The sequence below is a fragment of the Camelus ferus genome, chromosome 35, assembly GCF_009834535.1.
Source record: "Camelus ferus isolate YT-003-E chromosome 35, BCGSAC_Cfer_1.0, whole genome shotgun sequence".
NCBI classification, from domain to species: Eukaryota; Metazoa; Chordata; class Mammalia; order Artiodactyla; family Camelidae; genus Camelus; species Camelus ferus.
The window spans coordinates 19,331,909-19,348,341 of NC_045730.1; the positions used below are offsets into that span (position 1 = coordinate 19,331,909).

Below are 16,433 nucleotides of genomic sequence, written 5' to 3' on the forward strand. Positions count from 1 at the left end.
TCCACCCTAAGGTGACTGCAATCTTCACTTCACAGCCTCCGACACCCGCCCCGCCCACAGCATCTTAACAAACCACAACTAGGGAGTCAATGCTGAAGGGAACACCTGATCGGGGGCCTCCCTAAGCAGAACATCGACGCCTCATAATTGTTTCTTGAATAACAGCAGAAATAATTCCTCACAGGGTAACACCCACCTTCTGGTTTTCCTATGTACACACACACACACACCCTATGTCTTTGGAGGTCACTCTGACATAAGCATATCAATTGACCTTGGAGGAGATGATTTTGATTTTGAAGAGCAAGAGGGACAAAGTAACCAGTAAATGGTTCCAGTAAAATTCTAACTTAGGAATCTGGTGCATCCCAGTGACAACGTGACTTGGCTGCAGTCCACACTGACAGGTCTGGGGTTGAAATGCCTCGGTCTTTAGGTCGCTGGGTCCTTCTAGGCCCACGAATGAAAAGGGGAAGTTTAATAAGAGAGAGGCAGTGAAGGGCAATGTGAGCAAACAAGCCACAAAACAGAACACACTCTGTGATCGCATTTTATATAAAAACAGGCCAAATCAGTCTCTGGCTTCAGCAATCAGGAGAGTGGTTAACATGGGCAAAGTGGAGGAAACGGTGGTAAAAGACCACAGGATATACTTCAATAATATAAATACATAAATACATAAATACAAAATAAATAAATAACACAACATTGTAAATCAACTATACTTTAAAAAAAAAAAGACCGAAGGAGGGGCTTCTGGGTTGTGGATAATATTATGTTGCTTAATCTGAATGTCGGTTAAATGGGCTCTTTTCATTTGTGAAAATTTATAAAGCTGTGTACTTATATGAGCATTTGTGTGTGTGTGTTTATTCTGCATCAGTGAAAATATTTTAAATAAAATGGCAGAGACATTAGACAAACACAAAAACACTTGGTCCTTAGGCACAAGTAGAGAAGAGAGAAAACAAAAACAATAATCCTGGGGCCCTAGCGGACCACAAGCTGAATGTGAAATAACAAGGTAGAGTTCTTGGACGCATAGAAAGCAAGCTGGCCAGGTACCTGGGCTATAAGAAAGGATGCTTGTATGACTTACAGAGATTGGAAAGCAATTCTTCTGTGATACAACCTAGGTACTTGAGCCCTGATCAGAATAATGGATCAGTCTGATTAACACCCTTTCAAAAGGACATTGAAAAGCAGAAGGGATTCACAGAACAATAGAGATGATTAAAGATATGGGAAATAGACCCTCCAAAAAAAGGTTAAAAGAAATGCATTTTCTAAAAAAACTGGGTGCTGGTCCTCTCATCTTGATAAATGGTGAGTTGGTTCCCCTAGCCTTTCCTCTGACCCTCTGCTTCAGTCCCTTTTTTCTATTGGCAAGAGGGACTTGAACGAGCCAAATAACTCAGCCGGTGTGAATTTATTGAGCAGATACGTCACTGTCCTCCTGAAAGGAAAAAGATGTTGGGTCGTTAAAAAGCCCAGTCAGAATAACTGGGGTTGCTCAGCTCAGGGAAGAGAAGAACTTGATTGGCCTTAAAACAACTGAAGATTTTGGAGAAGGGGCTTTATCAGTCAGTCTTCTCAGAAAAAACGAAAGTGAATGACCACCTTAAGATAAAGCACAGATTTCAGCAGGGCACCAGGAGACGGACGGAGGAACCACCAGGCCTGGGGACACTCGGAGGAGCTGGGCCACCCTGACCAGGCAGGCTCTTTCTAACATCATCATTTTTATTATCTCCTGAGTAAGGAGTTGGGTTTTACAGAGACTGGGGACAATAGCGCACATTTGTAAAGCCTTGGCGTGCTCCTCCAGGGCCACTTTGACGCCCATTGGATTCAGCTTGGAAGCCTGCTTTTGAAACGGTGCTGCCGGAAGGAAAGCTGTCCCTGAAAGGAGGCCCCGAGGCAGCCGGTGCGCAGGCCGGGCAGCCCCGCTGCTCCCCCCGGGCCGGGGGCTGGGAGCAGCGGGGCTGCCGGCTGTCACCAGTCACCATGGTGACCCCACAGCCCACAGCTGCTGCCGCCACCCCCCTTGGGAAGGGTTTCTGCAGCAGGGCGGGCGGAGGGCGGCCCAGCAGAGGCCTGAAGCCTGGGACGTCCTGACCACTTGCTCAGATGAGCCAGGCGCCAATCCCAGCAGAATTCCGGGTTCGGTCCAGAGCCAGCTTTGCCAGAACAGTCCGGGGACATGCCTCCTGGCACTCACCCTCCCCGCTCTGCATTTCGGGAGAGCCTGAGGCCTGGAGCAGAGACCAGGGCTGGAAGCCGTTCGTTCCAGCAGGAGGGGAGTGATGTGGCCTCTTGGGTTTAGGCCAAGACTGTCCCCTCGTCCACCTGCTGTTTACTCCAGGTTGTAGCCATTGCCGGTGGGGGCCAGCCAGGGCCCCTCCAGACCTGAATCCTGAAGAGGCTGCAGCCTGCTGCCCCTGGAGCAGCCCCAGACCACCGGCCCACCTTGGGCCCCCTGCCCCCTCCAGCTCCCCCCACAAGCCGCAGGGGCCGCACCCCCTGCGTGGCACCTGCCGCCTGGCACACTCAAAGCGGAGCCGGGCCAGCGCCCGGGGGAGCCGACAGCTGGCAGGCCATCTCTGCGGCCGGCGCCGGCCCCGCTGGGCTCCTGGGAGGAGGGAGGGGGGAAGCCTGGGGCGGGGACGGGGCTGTGGGGGGGGGTCTCTGGATGGGGAGGCTCTCTGGCAAGACATCTGCTCCCCTGGCCCCAAGATCTGAAGGGCGGATGCAGGAGACCTGAGGGGGCAGCCCCAACCCCGCAGCTGTGCCAAGCCTCGGCTCCACAGCATCCCTTTCAGGCCGGTCTCTTCTCCCCTCCCCCCCTCAGCTGGCGTCTTGGGCCAGAGAAGCATCACAAACAAAGCTGTCTGCTGGCGGCCACCCAGGCTGCGCCGGGGCCCCTGCTGCCCCCATCTCAGCCCTTTCCTGAGTGCTGCTCCCCCACCCGGGGCAGCTCTGGGCCCCAGGCCAGGTCGGGTCCAGCAGGGCCCTCCTTGCTGTCCAGCCTGGTCTGATGCCCCTGCCAGACCCAGGCGCGGGGTGGGGAGGTGGGGTACTTCAGGGCCGGAGCGCTGGAGGCCAAGTGCCTGCATTCCAGGGCCCCTGGGGACGCCAGTGACAGAAGAGCCAGGAGCCTTCTCACTAAATCTCCAGTCTGGAGCCTCCTGGCAACTCTTGAAGAAGCAGCCCCTCCACTCTCCACCCTGGGAAATTTTCTCATCCCCTGGACCAAGGCTCCTGGACTGAGAGGGGGCATCCGGGCCAGGGATTTGACCCCGTGAGTGGGAGAATCGGCTTTTGGATGAAAACGACATCAAGGAGCCAGACTGGCTCGAGGAGCCTGGTTGGAAGCAAGTAAGAGATTGTCATCGCACCTCGATTAGCAGAAGGATCTAAAATCCAACAAGCCGGGGTGTGGAGGGGAGGCCAGCTCAGTGGTAGAGCACATGCTTAGCATGCAAGAGGTTCTGGGTTCGATCTCCCAGGATCTCCACTTAAAACAAACAAACAAACAAAAACCCAACAAGCAAGCAGCTCTGCCCTTGGCCTTGCCAGAGAAAGCAGTTGCTAAGCTGACTGAAGGGACCAGACTTCTCTGTTGCCCAAGACCCTTGGGCAACCTGGGGGTCACTTTTCTCCAGGCAACTGCTGACCGTGCCCAGAACAGGAAGCAGTGATCTTGGGGGAAGGGGACACCAAACGTGACCTCCAGGCCGTGTCACCTTGGGAACCTTATCCCCAGTGGCTAGTGGGGTCCGTGTCTGGGAGACAGCACTGTCCTGCGGGCTGAAGCAGTCAAGGATGCTCTTTTGGGAAGTCCCGAAGTCAGGGTATTATGGCAGAGACAGTCACACCCCACTCACAAGACCCTCGCAGGCTGGTGCCTAGGAATCGCGTCTGCCTACTTGCTTCTGTTCCTGGGTTTTGCCCCTCAGGCTTCCACCTCCCTTCCCAGCCCCCAGTGACTCAGAGATACATCAGAACTCCTGGTGGGGGCGGGGAGGGTGGTTACAGCTCAGTGGTAGAGCGCATGCATGAGGGACTCCTGAGTTCAATCCCCATTAAAATAAACAAATAAATAAACTTAATTACTTCCCCCACCAAAAAAAAGAAAAAAGAAAACAGAACTCCTCGGTAGTTAAGCTTGTCACAGGCGACCATAGGATGGGAGCCCTGTGACACTTGAGTGCCTGTCACTTCTACCCTGGTCACCAACCACCTGCAGCAACCTCCATTGGCCTCCGAGAAGCCCTGGCCCTGGCGGAGGGTGGGTGGGTGGCCTGGGAATTCTGTGAATTACAGAGAACTTCCACCAGAACACAGAGTGTGGGGCCAGGACGTCCCAGTACACCATGAGAGCCAGTGTGTGTATGTGCGTGTATGTCACACACACATGCCCAGAGCCGGGGCCCACTGAGAACCCTGATGAAGCATCTCATTGCCCTGCCCACCATGCCATCAGGTCATCGGCCGTCTGCCTGCCCGTTTCCCTCTCTAGTTCTGTGAAATGTGAGCAGAGATGCTGTCTTGCTGGCCTTGGACCGGGAGCACTTGATCAGTGCTTCTGGCCTGAACCAACTCCTCCAGACAGTTCATTAATCCCCAGCTCAGCCATTCACCCAAAGCCCTGCCCCGGGGCCCAGCCCGATGGGAGCCAGCCTGGTGTCCTTGGCTCTCCAGCCATCTCAGCGTCCACGCCCGGCAAATGGAACATATATTTTTTAATGAATGTGCCAAGCCCCGTGCTTTTAATAGGGGAGAAAGGGAAAAACACTTAGGCACACACACAGAACAGGCTTTATTCTCCCAGGGGCTCCATTAGACACAAGTGTCCTCAGACACTGCACCCTGCCCCATCCCTGGACGCCAAGGATAAGGACACAGAACTTACAGCAGGCGCCCCAGTGGGCCCGTGGGAGGAACATTGTTCTGGGTGCCAATCACGGTGCCCTCCTATCCACCATTTAACTTTGACCTTCTGTTTCCCTGCACAATAAACGTGCCCTGCCTGCCTCCGAGGGTGGTGGTGAAGGACAAAAGGGAGAGAAACCAGGAAAAGTGTCCCCACCTCAAGTCCAAGGAAAAGAGAGCCCTCAGAGGCCAGAGCACAGGAAAGGCCAGGGGAGCCCCAGGACCCAGTCAGGGACCAGGGGAAAGGACAGTGGCCCTGCCCCACCCGGCCTTCCTCTTCCCCAGGCCACCCCTGTGTGCTCCTGTCCCCCCGAAGCTCACAGGTTGAAGTCTCCACCCCCCCAGTACCTCAGCTTATGGCTGGATTTAGAGATAGGCTCCTTGAAGAGGTAATCGAGTTAAAATGAAGAGGGTGGGCCCTGATCCAATAGGACAGCGTCCTTATAAAAAGAAGAGGCTGGGACTCGGGACAGGACCACGTGAAAATCTAGGAAGAAGGCAAGCCAAGGAGAGAGGCCTCAGGAGAACCCAACCCAGAGACACCCTGACCTCTGACTTCCAGCCTCCAGAGCGGTGAGGGGACAGATTTCTCTTGTTGCAGCCCCGGTCTGTGGAACTCTGTAACGGCCCCATAGGGAGCTAACACAGCCCCTTCCCACCTCAGACCGTCCTTCTGTGGGGCGCTGCCCCCCAGGAGTGCCCCCCGGCAGCTCTGGCTAAGCGCCGAGAAGTCTGATGCCCCAACCAGCACCTTCCCATCTGTCAGGCTGGGACACCAAGCCAAAAACGTCCCCTTCGGGGGTGATTTCTGTCCTGTTGCTAGCACATTCTGGAGAGTGTGTCCTGAGGGTCTCAGACATGGTGCTGCCTCGCTGGGTAGCTGTCAGCATCACCTGGGGAGACTGACAAAAACGCAGACTCCTGACTGCCCCACAGAGACTCTGAATCGAGAAGCCTGGGGGCAGGGTGTCTGAGACCCTGTACTTTTGGCAAGTTCCCAGGTGAACGCGAGACGGGGCCAGGCTCAGGACTCCACGATCCAGCGGCCACCGTGTGGGGGTGTCCCTGCGACTCGGGGACCAGCTTGAGGCGGGTCTTACGTGCGAGTGAGAATGACAGGACATTGGCGCAACCCTCCGAGGGCAGAGGGCACGGACACACAGGCCCCCAGCTCTGGGGGGCTCCTCTGAAGCCCCCTGTGCGACATCTGATGGGCCTTTTCTGCCATTTCCCATCTTCAGTAGAGCCCCGTGAAAAGTGGTCTCTGCTCAGAGTCTTGGACCACAGGATCCTGAGCTGGACCCCTCTGTCTACCTGAAGGAGACTGCGGGTCAGCCTGGGCCAGACCATCACCCCCTGGAGCTGGAGCAGGGTTTCCAGATGCCTTGTGGGGTTCTTGCTTCTCAAGTGTGCTCTTACACACCACCCCGGCTCTGATGTGTGACTCTGGCAGTTGCTGCTGGGGCTCCCTGGGCATGGGACACTCCACGTGCATCATCTCACTTAACCCACAGTAGCGCTGTCTCATTAGCCCTCACTCCCCACATCTGAGACCTGCCTAGCATCACACAGACAATAAAGCTGCAGTAGGGACTCACCCCGACTAACTCCAACTCCTAGACAGCCCATCACCTGGGGACCAGAAACCAGTAGTTTTTCAACTGCTACCTAGAGCTGGAAAAAGCCCCGGGAGTTGTCCTGCTGGACCTGGCATCTGGGAAACTCACCCCGTTCACTCTGTGGCCACAGCCCAGCCCAGTCAGGGGCCCTTTCTGTCCAACCGCACAGCCTCCTGGTTTTGCTGGTTCTCTGCACTCGGCCAGCAAGAGAGGCTCTGGCTTTGCCACTGGACCCACAGGTCTTTCCTGGCAGCTCTCAGGTGACATGTGATGGACTGGGCCGGCCGCGGCACCTGCGTGGGAACTGGGCAGCCCCACCAGGGGAGAAGGCAATTCCTGCCCTGAGGATGCAGCTGGCTTCTGGTTCCCCGAGCATCCTGTTACTCTGTAACACACTGATTCACCTCATCCTTTTCCTGGACTTAGACGATGGCTTCCGGGGGAAGCAGTCCCTAAACTGCCTAGGTGCCAGGGTCCACTCACAATGACCTGTTACTGAAAACTTAAGGGAGGACAGTGGGTGGGAGACGTGGAGGGAACGTGCCCTGGGGTGACCCCTCAAGTGATGGACAGTGTTATTAGAACCAGCTTCCTGTAGGCTAGCAGGACCTCCAAGCAAAGTCACAAACAAAATGAGGATGAAAATTTAAAAAAAAACACCCTGTTTTCCTTATCAACAAAAATGATGAGAAAGTTTATGTCCTCTGACTTCGGCTCAAGCACCCCAGCCTTCCCAGGGAGAGGTCTACTATCAGGACACCATTTGAAACTGAATGATTTGGCCAAAGGGTTTCCTTGGGGCTGCTACAAACTCTGCCCAAATGTATGGGGACCCCAGGGGAGCAGATCTGCCTCCTCCTGCTGAGGTGGGCCTGCCGCCAGTCTGAGGGCTGGCTTCCCTCCACCACGAGCCCCTGGCGGCTCCCGGAGCAGGTGAGGGTGGGTGACACCCCCGCTCCTCGTCCTGGCTGCACGTTCACAGGTCTCAGAGCCAAGGGGCTGTCTCGGGGCTGTCTGGGTGGGCGCCAGGGGCGGGGAGAGACAATAGGGAATCGGCGCTGGGGCCCTTCTGTTTTCTGAAAAGATCTTCATTTCCACGCTAAATTGCAACTTCTGGCTGGCCTCAGTTTCAGACTCAGCCTTAGTCGCAGAGCGGTCTGGCAAGTCACTCCTGGCCAGCTTCCTCCAACTCCTTTTTCTTGGCCAGAGGCAGCCAGTCATAAATCGACAGGGAAAAACACAGCTCTCCAAATGATTTAATGTCTTGCCTAGGCTTATCATGGAGCTCAGGATGAAACCCAAACAGGTCTCAGCTGTTCAGGCTGCTGCCCCAAACTGGTGCCTCCTGACTTCTCCACCTCCCCTGCACGCTGCTCCCCAAACCAAGGACCACACCAGGGGCAGAGCCAGCTCCTGGGGGAACAGAGGCCTCTCACTCAGCACTGGACTAACCCTCCCATTCGAAAGGCCCTTTATTCTAGAACTTAAGGAGGCAAAAGCCGTTAAGGGCCGGACCGTGGAGGTGACCAGATGCCAAGGGAGAATGGGGCATCTGCAGAGTGGACTGGAGTCAGGAAGAAAGGAAGGTCTTCTGGGCAGCATGGACTTGGGAACAGCACAGCCTGCCTGCTGGGTTTCATTAGCGCTGTAGACCCAGGCCTCAGTGGTAGAGGCAGGAGTTTGTGTTGTTAGTACTTTAGGGCAAAACCGGGGGTCATCTTTGGTTTTTGAGAACAGAAGTAACGATGGAAGTACATTTTCCCCCAGGGTGAGGATGAGAGGAGGTTCAGTGCACTGAAAGGCTCACACACCTTCTCTGAAAAAAAGAGACTCCCAGGTACACGTTTACATTCCCGTCCCCCAGCCCCGCGGAATTTAAAATTACAAAAAGGATATATTTCGAATGGGTCCATTTTGTACTTGGTGCAATTCCTAATTTAGTGGGTGTCATGACAGCTAACGGAAAAAAAGGAAATGACCTAAAATTATGAGGGAAAACAAACCCGGAAGGCAAAGGATGGAGACCAAGTCATTTCGGGTCAGCACTCACTCTTGAGTCCGAAGACAGGTCCTTTTCGAGAGAAGACTGACCGCCACACGCTAATAACAGGCTTGGGTTTATTTTCAGCTTTTTATTCTCTAGGCTGCCGGGAGACAGGGGGGAAAGCACCTTCAGTACTGACTCCCAGGTTTTGTCACTAGAACAAGGCCTATGAAGTGTGATCCTGGGAAATGCGCACGGCCCTGACCTTTAGGTTGACCTTGGCTAAATCCTGATGGGTTGGATGGGCTGCCCCCTCCCCAGGGGTCAGCAGGGTCAGAAAGAGCGAAGACCTAGAAGCAAGCCTGCCGCAGTCCCCGCACTGGGAAGACGAAGGCGGGCGCTCGGTGCTGGGTTCCAGTTCCTCCGGTTGACCCGCCCACGGGGGAGGGGCAGTGGGTGGGGGATGGGAAAGGGCGGGGACAGTGACCGCGCACCTGCGTGCGTGGGAGTGGGCGTGTCAGGACAGCTGGAGGCAGGCGTGGGCGTGGCAAGACAGGAGGGGTCAGAGGTGAGCGCGGCTTTACAGGAGGCCCAGACTCCGCATCCCCACCGAGTGTCCAGGTGGGTAGCCACAGGGCCCTCGCAGAGGACGCGTTGTTTCCGCTCCATCAGGGACCACCGGAGGCCCCGCAAGACTCGTCCATCGGCTTTGCAGTGGCCAGGAAAGCAGCCTCCCTTCCAGCAGTAGCCGTCAGAGTCCTGTCGGGAAACCTTGCACGTGATACGTGATACAGGTGCGTTCAGACAGACTCTAGGACGTGAGCCGAGAAATTAAAACCACAGCGGGGTCGGGGCGGGGCTCCAGGGGGAGCGGTAACCACGGCGACCGCACGCAGCCCCGCCCCTCGGGAGGCCAAGCTCACACTGGTGGCCCCGCCTGCCCACACTCCTCATTGGCTGCCCGCCTCGGCGCTTTCCGAAGCCACCAATCACCGCACGTGTCTCCTGACAAAGGGTGGAGAGACACTTCAAGCCGAAAACCGGGCTCTGCCCTCGAAAGCCCCTCTGATGGCTTAATTGAGGTTAAGGGTAAACTCCAATCAAAGAAGCAAAACGCGGGCAGGATTACCTAATCGCGTATACATAAAGGAGCAATCCGAGAGCCGGAGCAGCCCTAATAACCGGCCCTGGACAGGCTTCTGTGCGAAGAGCCACCAGGTTGCGCTCATCCTAGATGTCTGTCTAGACTCGAGTTCAAGCTCCGTCACTACCTGGTTCCGTGTCACTTCCCATCGCGGGGAGTGGGCGGGTCTCTGTTTCCTCAGTTTGGAGAGAAGGCCTGCATACCTGTCGGGACCCTTCCAATTCCAGATTTCCCTGAGCTGCGGAGCCTAAATTAGCCGCTGGGAGCCAGCGCTGTTGGGCGTCCAGGCTTGAACCGAAAAGCACCGAATGGGAGGCTGATTTAACTTTCATTTTTTCCTATGCCTCTGTCTGCAGAAAACGAAATAGCTGTCTCATTCCCCTTTGCCAGGGGGAAAAAATCAATAGGTATTTAATCTGCAAAGGAGATGAATTTCCTACCTAAGCCAAGGAGATGTGGGACTGCTCTGGGGTGAGGATTGATAGAGGTGTCAAATGTAGACAGTCCCATCCAACCTCCTGACTTTACAGATGAGGAATCTGAATCCCAGAGATGCTAGGGGACTTGTGCAAGGCCGCCCCGCTGTCAGAGCCAGGTGGAAATCAATGTCCTTTCTGCCACACCATCGAGGACAGCTTTGGCCACTTGCTTAACTCGGGACCCCCTTTTGCTGTGCCTTCCCCTCCTCTTCATCCTCTTCCTCTAACACTGTCCAGTAATAACTGGCAACATACAGGTCCAGCCCTGGAACCTCAGGGGCCAGGACCAAGCTGAAGTTCTGGTCCTAGCCCAGGTGAATTCCTTTTAAAGTAAAGAAGGAAGAGGCTGCCTTTAACCTGACCACAATCTGAAGCTCTGAAGTATTCCAGTGCTTCTGCAACATGAAGGCTTCGAGTTTGCAGGACTTGGCAGATGATTTCACAAACTTTCAAAGCCTTTAAGAGCAGAGTCATGGGGGATCAGCGGTAGAACGGATCCTCTTACTTCCCAAATGCTCCAAATCCACAAAATGGAATCAGCTGCTTTGGTTCCTGCAAAGTCTTGCAGCCATCCAAGAACAGATTCCTATATTTTACCACACCCACCTCTTTCCCTGTACCTGGCTCCTTGGGCAACCACCTCTATTTCAGCATTACGTGTTTACTGAACGCCTACACAACCTCAGCCTATGAGAAAGGAGAGAACCTCAGAAACTTTCCTCCGGGCTATTCTTGCCCTGCTGCCTCTGCCCACCTTCTGCCCCGGACTGCGGGCTCCTGCCTCCCCATCACGGGCAACAATTCAAAACAGCTTTCAGGCTTCCCATAGTGTTCTCCTAGTATTATGGTTAATTCCTGAAATCTAGTTTTTCTACTGCCTCCGTAGTTTGTCCAATGCTTTTCTGAGATAGCCAAACAGCAAACAGCCAAACTCGGTTCACCATGGCATAGAAACCGGAAGTTGATGGTGACATCTAACCAAAAGTGGGGGCGGAGAAGAAAAAGGAGAAGGAGCAGAAGAAAAAAAGGCAAGGGTCCAAAAAAAGGCAAGGGTCCAAAATGCATCCCTTCCCACTCCACAGAGCAAAGTCCAAAATCTTCTATAGCAACGTTCAAACCAGAGCAGACCCGTCACTGACTGTCACCGCGCCTTCATTTAACCAACACTGCGAGCACATGCTCTGTGCTGGCTCTGGGGTACGCTGGTGAACAAGACAGGCAAGGCCAGGCCCCAGGGAGCCCAGGGGCTTCCGTTCCCAGCGGGTGGGCTAGTGCAGGAAGGGAGAGGGGAGGCAGGGCTGGAGACTAGTGCTCAGAGGGGAGGTGCTGGAGGTAAAGTGGGGGGGGGGGCTTTATACTCAGTGTAAGGACTTAGTTAGAAGTTAATTTTAAGTACAATGGAAAGCCTTTGCAGGATTATAAGCAGGAGAGGGTCACGATCTGACTTACCTTGTAAACCCCACTCCGGCTGCTGTGGGGTAACACAGCATTACCCAGAGAGGAGTCCTCCTGGCATGAGGGGAGGAAACCCACACAGCTGTCTTGAGTTAGACATCCCTCCTCCAATTTGCCCCAGGGGACTGGTCACCCGACCCAGTCTAGCTTGGGGTATAATTGATTTTTGCTTCAGGCTCAGAAGTCAATCTCTTAGGACACCTTTAGAAGGAAGCAGGTCCTCAGAACCTCTGGGCAAGTGGATAACACTGAGTTTCTAGACCTGCAAAGCTATGAGCTGGATTCTGTCTGAAGTCCTGCCCACCCATGCGGTCCCATGCAAGGTGGGCCGGCACCCTCTCAGAGCCCACTCAGCTGCAGCCTCTGCTTTAAACCATCGTCACCTGTTCTGAATGAACCAAGTAGATGGCTGGCTGGCTGGTTGGCTGATTGGATGGATGGATGGAAGGAACGTGTGCTTTGAATTGTGGGAGTGGTTGGAGGTAGACGGGGAAAGGTCTCAGGGGAGAGATGGATCAAAAGTGCAATGGAGAAATTGATGTCAACTCATAAGCTGTCCCCATTCCCTCTGGGACACCCCTCAGTCTGCTTTCCAGGCCCCTGGGCTGCCTGGAGACCCTGTAAATGACCTGAACTAAGCGTCACAATCTCCCCATGCCTTTGTTCCTGGAGGGCAAATAAATCACCTGTGCTCAGAGCCTGCTCCAGGCACCCTGGCTTTCCATCTCCCTGAATTTCCCCTCCAGCCCCGGTGGGAGCAGTGGGCCTGTGAGCCCAGGTGCATGGACCTGGGGGATCCTGTGTCCCATCCTCTGGGCAGCACTGCTGAAGGGCTGACCAGTCAGTGGGTAATTTGAGGGCCAGTCTGACACCCATTGAGGCAAGGGCAGCCTGGCCAGCACATGGCCATGAGAGGCCACAGCGGGTCAAATGGCTTTCAGAGACACCTCCTCCCACTCCAGGGGACTTCACTCCCCAACCCAGACCCAGGCAGACCTCCCAGCACTAAAATCCCTGGACCAGACCTCCTCAAATGATACCAGATCTTCTCTGAGATTCAATGGAGGACGAGGTAGATGGCACTGAGATTTGACAGTGGAAGAGGGGCCAGGATGGAGGGAAACACATCTGAATCTGAAATGAGCCCATGTAGCTTCCTGGGCCCTGAGCTCAGCTTACTGCGGGCTTGAACACTGAATGCACACGTGTGCACGTGTGAGCGGATGTGGGTGTGGGTGTGTGTGTTGAGGGGGGCACGGATCCACACCAGCCCTAGTCAGGGATCATCCTTTAGTTTGAGGCACCACAGGCCAGACATGTGCTCTCCACTCCCGCCAGCTCTGGGGCGTCCGTCTGGAGCGGCCTGTTTTATGAAGAAGAAAAGCCCACGCAAATTTAAGAGACCACCAGGAGAGTTGATTATGATGTTTAAGAGTGAATGCTGCCACCCGCGACTCTCTGTTTATGAACGACCTTTGCTCACCGTCACCGTTGTAAACTGTGCGCCCGGGGAGCACGCGGTGGGCGGGGAGGGTCAGCACTCATCCCCGGGCCAGAGGAGGGGGCCCACCGCTGCTGGGCGGGGTGACAGCTGAGACAAAGGCAGAGAAGGCAGCTGCTCCAGCCCCAGCTGTGTGGCCGGCCCGGACAGGTGCCGTTAAGTGATTCTGCCTGGTGCGCACAGGGGAGCCGTACCCCAGTAAGTCAACAACAGGCCCACCGCCTGGGTAACGAGGAAGAAAAAAGGGAAGAAGGGGCCAGTGGCTGTCCTATAACACTGAGGGTGGGGCCAGAACCCAGGGGTCCCCAGTCTCCAGTCCTGGGAGCATCCCAGGGCTCTGACGGGAAACCCAGTCACCCCAAAACTGAGTTCCTCTGCCCAGTTGCTGACGAGCCTCTCCATCCAAAACTTCATTCCCTTTCTTGTCCTGCACCTGCTCCCCACAAGAATGAGAAATATCAAGGAAGAGGGGGGACTAAAACCAAGCAGGACCCTGCGGGTCCCTCCCACATACAAAGGCCCCTCCGTGCCCCCCGTTCCTTGTCTGCAGGAAAAAGCTCCAGTCTCCCAGGCCTTCCCTGAGTTCCAAAGAGCAGGCACAGGCAGCTACTAAGCAGGGAAGTGAGGGGGTGCAGAAACAAAGGAAAAGCAGTTAAACAAAAAAGTCATGGCAATGGTTCAGGATAAAACAATCCCAGTTCCTCCTCCAGGGGTGGACGTGACCTGAGGACACCCTGCCCCTAGGCAGAGGATGGGGACTAATGATGACCACAAGCACACAGACCCCAGATTGGTTGGAGCCAGAAGGTTGATGCTTAAGATTCCTGCAACATCACCCTGTTACCTCACCACCAACCAATCAGAAGAAAGCCATGCATCCTGCAGCCCTCACCCCAGATGTTGCCTTTCAAAATGCTACCCCTGAGAACCATCAGGGAGTTTGGGTCTTTTGAGCATGAGCTGCCCATTCTCCTTGTTTGGCACCTGCAATAAATGTTGTACTTTCCTTCATCACGACCTGGTGTCAGTAAACTGGCTTTGCTGCACTGCGGGTGAGTGGACCCAAGTTCAGTTCAGTAACAGAACCCTGGGTCGGGTGACTTGGGCCCAGTGCTGCCCAACCTGTTGCACAGTCCTGCAGCCCAAGGGGAGGTGGTGTGCAGGTTCCCTCGAGAGCATTTGCTATTGTTCCTGGATCTGCCGCAGCTCAAAGGCACTTCTTGAGAACCACAATGAACTCCTCTGCAAAATGGTGCAGAATGACGTCCCTCTGATCCTTCCAGCTCCTCCAGCTCAGAGTCCATGACTGCGCAGAGCATCAAAGCAAGATGGCCCCTGGCGCTGGGAAGGAAGATGGTCCTAGCACTTCAGAGCTGGCAGAGACCACAGCAGGCTTTGAGCCCACCTCCTGCGTTCTACAGATGAGACTTGAGTTTCCGAGAAGTCACAGACATTCAAGGTTAACAATGACGCTGAGAGCAGAACCCAACTCCCTCCATGGTCAGCCCAGTGCCCGAGGTAGCAAGACGACCAGCTCCAGGCTCTGCTTTGTGGCTGCAGCATTTCTGACACGGCACGTGATCTCTGAGACTATGACACTGGACTAAAACCTACCAGGTTGATAGCTTAAAACAGTGACTGGTAAAAATAATAAAGCCTTCAGCTCCAGCTCTTGAGTCCCACTGTGGCTTCCCCACCCCCAACCCCATCACCTCCTGCAGACGAAAGCCGGGATTAATCACAACCGTTCACAGAGCAGCACCCTTCCTGCAGCCTCTGGGAGATGCTGAAGCCTCCGGGAGGAGGTGGACATCGACTTCCAATACGGTGCAAAGGGGCAGAGTCGGGAGGGAAAGAGGAGGGGAAGGGAAGGGAAAGAGGAGGGGAGGGGAAGGGGAGGTGGGGGAGCGGAGGCAGGATCCCACCCCATTTGGGTGGCTCACACTCCCCACCAGCCCAGGGCCGGCCTGGCCATGTCGACTGTATTTTGCACGTTCACAAGAACCACATGCTGGGGAACAGTCCGCTTCCTTCAGGTAAAATCCTTTAGTGTTTAGAGAAGCAACATCCCTTTTGACCACAAATACAGATCTTTTCAAAATGAAGGGGGAAGTTACAGGGCACGGCACACACGCTAACACGACTGGACTGTGCGCTTAAAGATGGCTAAAACGGTCAATTTTTTGTTCTCTGTATTTTGCCAGTTTTTTAAGAAGGAATAATCCTTAATGGGAATAAGGAGAAGGCTGTTCCCTTGTTTCCAGCTCTGACCCCTGGAGAGATTGCACGAGGCCCCGTGCTCCCCGGAGCCCAGACAGCGCTTGTCCCGGAGGGCCGCCAGCCCAGCTCCCGGCCCCGGCCTGCGAGCAGTGCCCAGCCCAGGGCACGCGTCGGTTTGGGGCACCCTGCTGCACCCTTGGCCCACACCCTGAGAAGCCAGGGCAGATGCGAGGCTCATGTCCACGGGGCCAGAGTCAGGGCGGGGCTGAGCTCAGAGCCCTCAGACCAGGCTGCATCTGCACGAAGTCTGCCCAAGCGGGAAGCAGCGCCCCGAGGCCACGGCCCCGGTAAAGGCGGAGTATAAAATGGCCATCGGGGAGAATTCTCTCATTAAGCCAGGCACCTGTCTCATAGCCACAGACCTTGCCCCTCTGGAACCCCCTTCACCCCGGAGATGCACATCAGTCCTGTCTGTGTGGTTATGGGGCTGGGGTGGGTGTGACAGGGGCCCCCAGGATGGACACTGTCTCAGAAAGGGTTGGGCTTGAGGACCTGTGCTGAGAGGGGCCCAGGGCATAAAGTTCACGTCATAAAAAGTAACTGCAAAACATACACGATCAGTTCCTCAAAATGTTCTCAACACAGAGTTACCATTATGACCCAGGAACTCTGCTCCTAGGTATGTGCCCAAAAGAACAGAAAGCAAAGAGTTAAAGAGAAACCTGTACACTCCTGGTCAGAGCAGCATTATTCACAAGAGCCAAAAGGTGGAAACAATCCAAGTGTCCATCGGCAGATGAGTGGATAAATGGCAGGTGATGTGTGTGCGATGGAATATTACGTGGCAGTAAAAAGTATTGAAATTCTGACACCTGCTACAACGTGGGTGAATCTTGAGGATATTATGCTAAATGAAATAAGCCAGTCACAAAAGGACAAGTATTGTATGATTCCACTTACACAAGGCACCCAGAGTGGTCAGATTCAGAGACAGGAAGGAGATTCGGGGTTCCTAAGGGCTGGGGGAGGGGAAGGGGAATTACTTATTGGGCACAGAATTTCTATTTAGGGTGATGAGAAAGTTCTGGGAACTGGG

The 16,433-nt window shown here is 54.8% G+C and overlaps 1 long non-coding RNA gene across 1 annotated transcript in view; it reads right to left on the minus strand.

Annotated features, from left to right (window-relative positions):
• The window catches only part of LOC116661427, a 38,322-nt gene extending 31,568 nt beyond the window's left edge, over positions 1-6,754 (minus strand). The window contains exon 1 of the long non-coding RNA XR_004317295.1: positions 6,663-6,754. This is a non-coding gene — a long non-coding RNA (uncharacterized LOC116661427). The remainder of the gene's footprint in view (positions 1-6,662) is intronic.
• Positions 6,755-16,433: the final 9,679 nt, after the last annotated feature.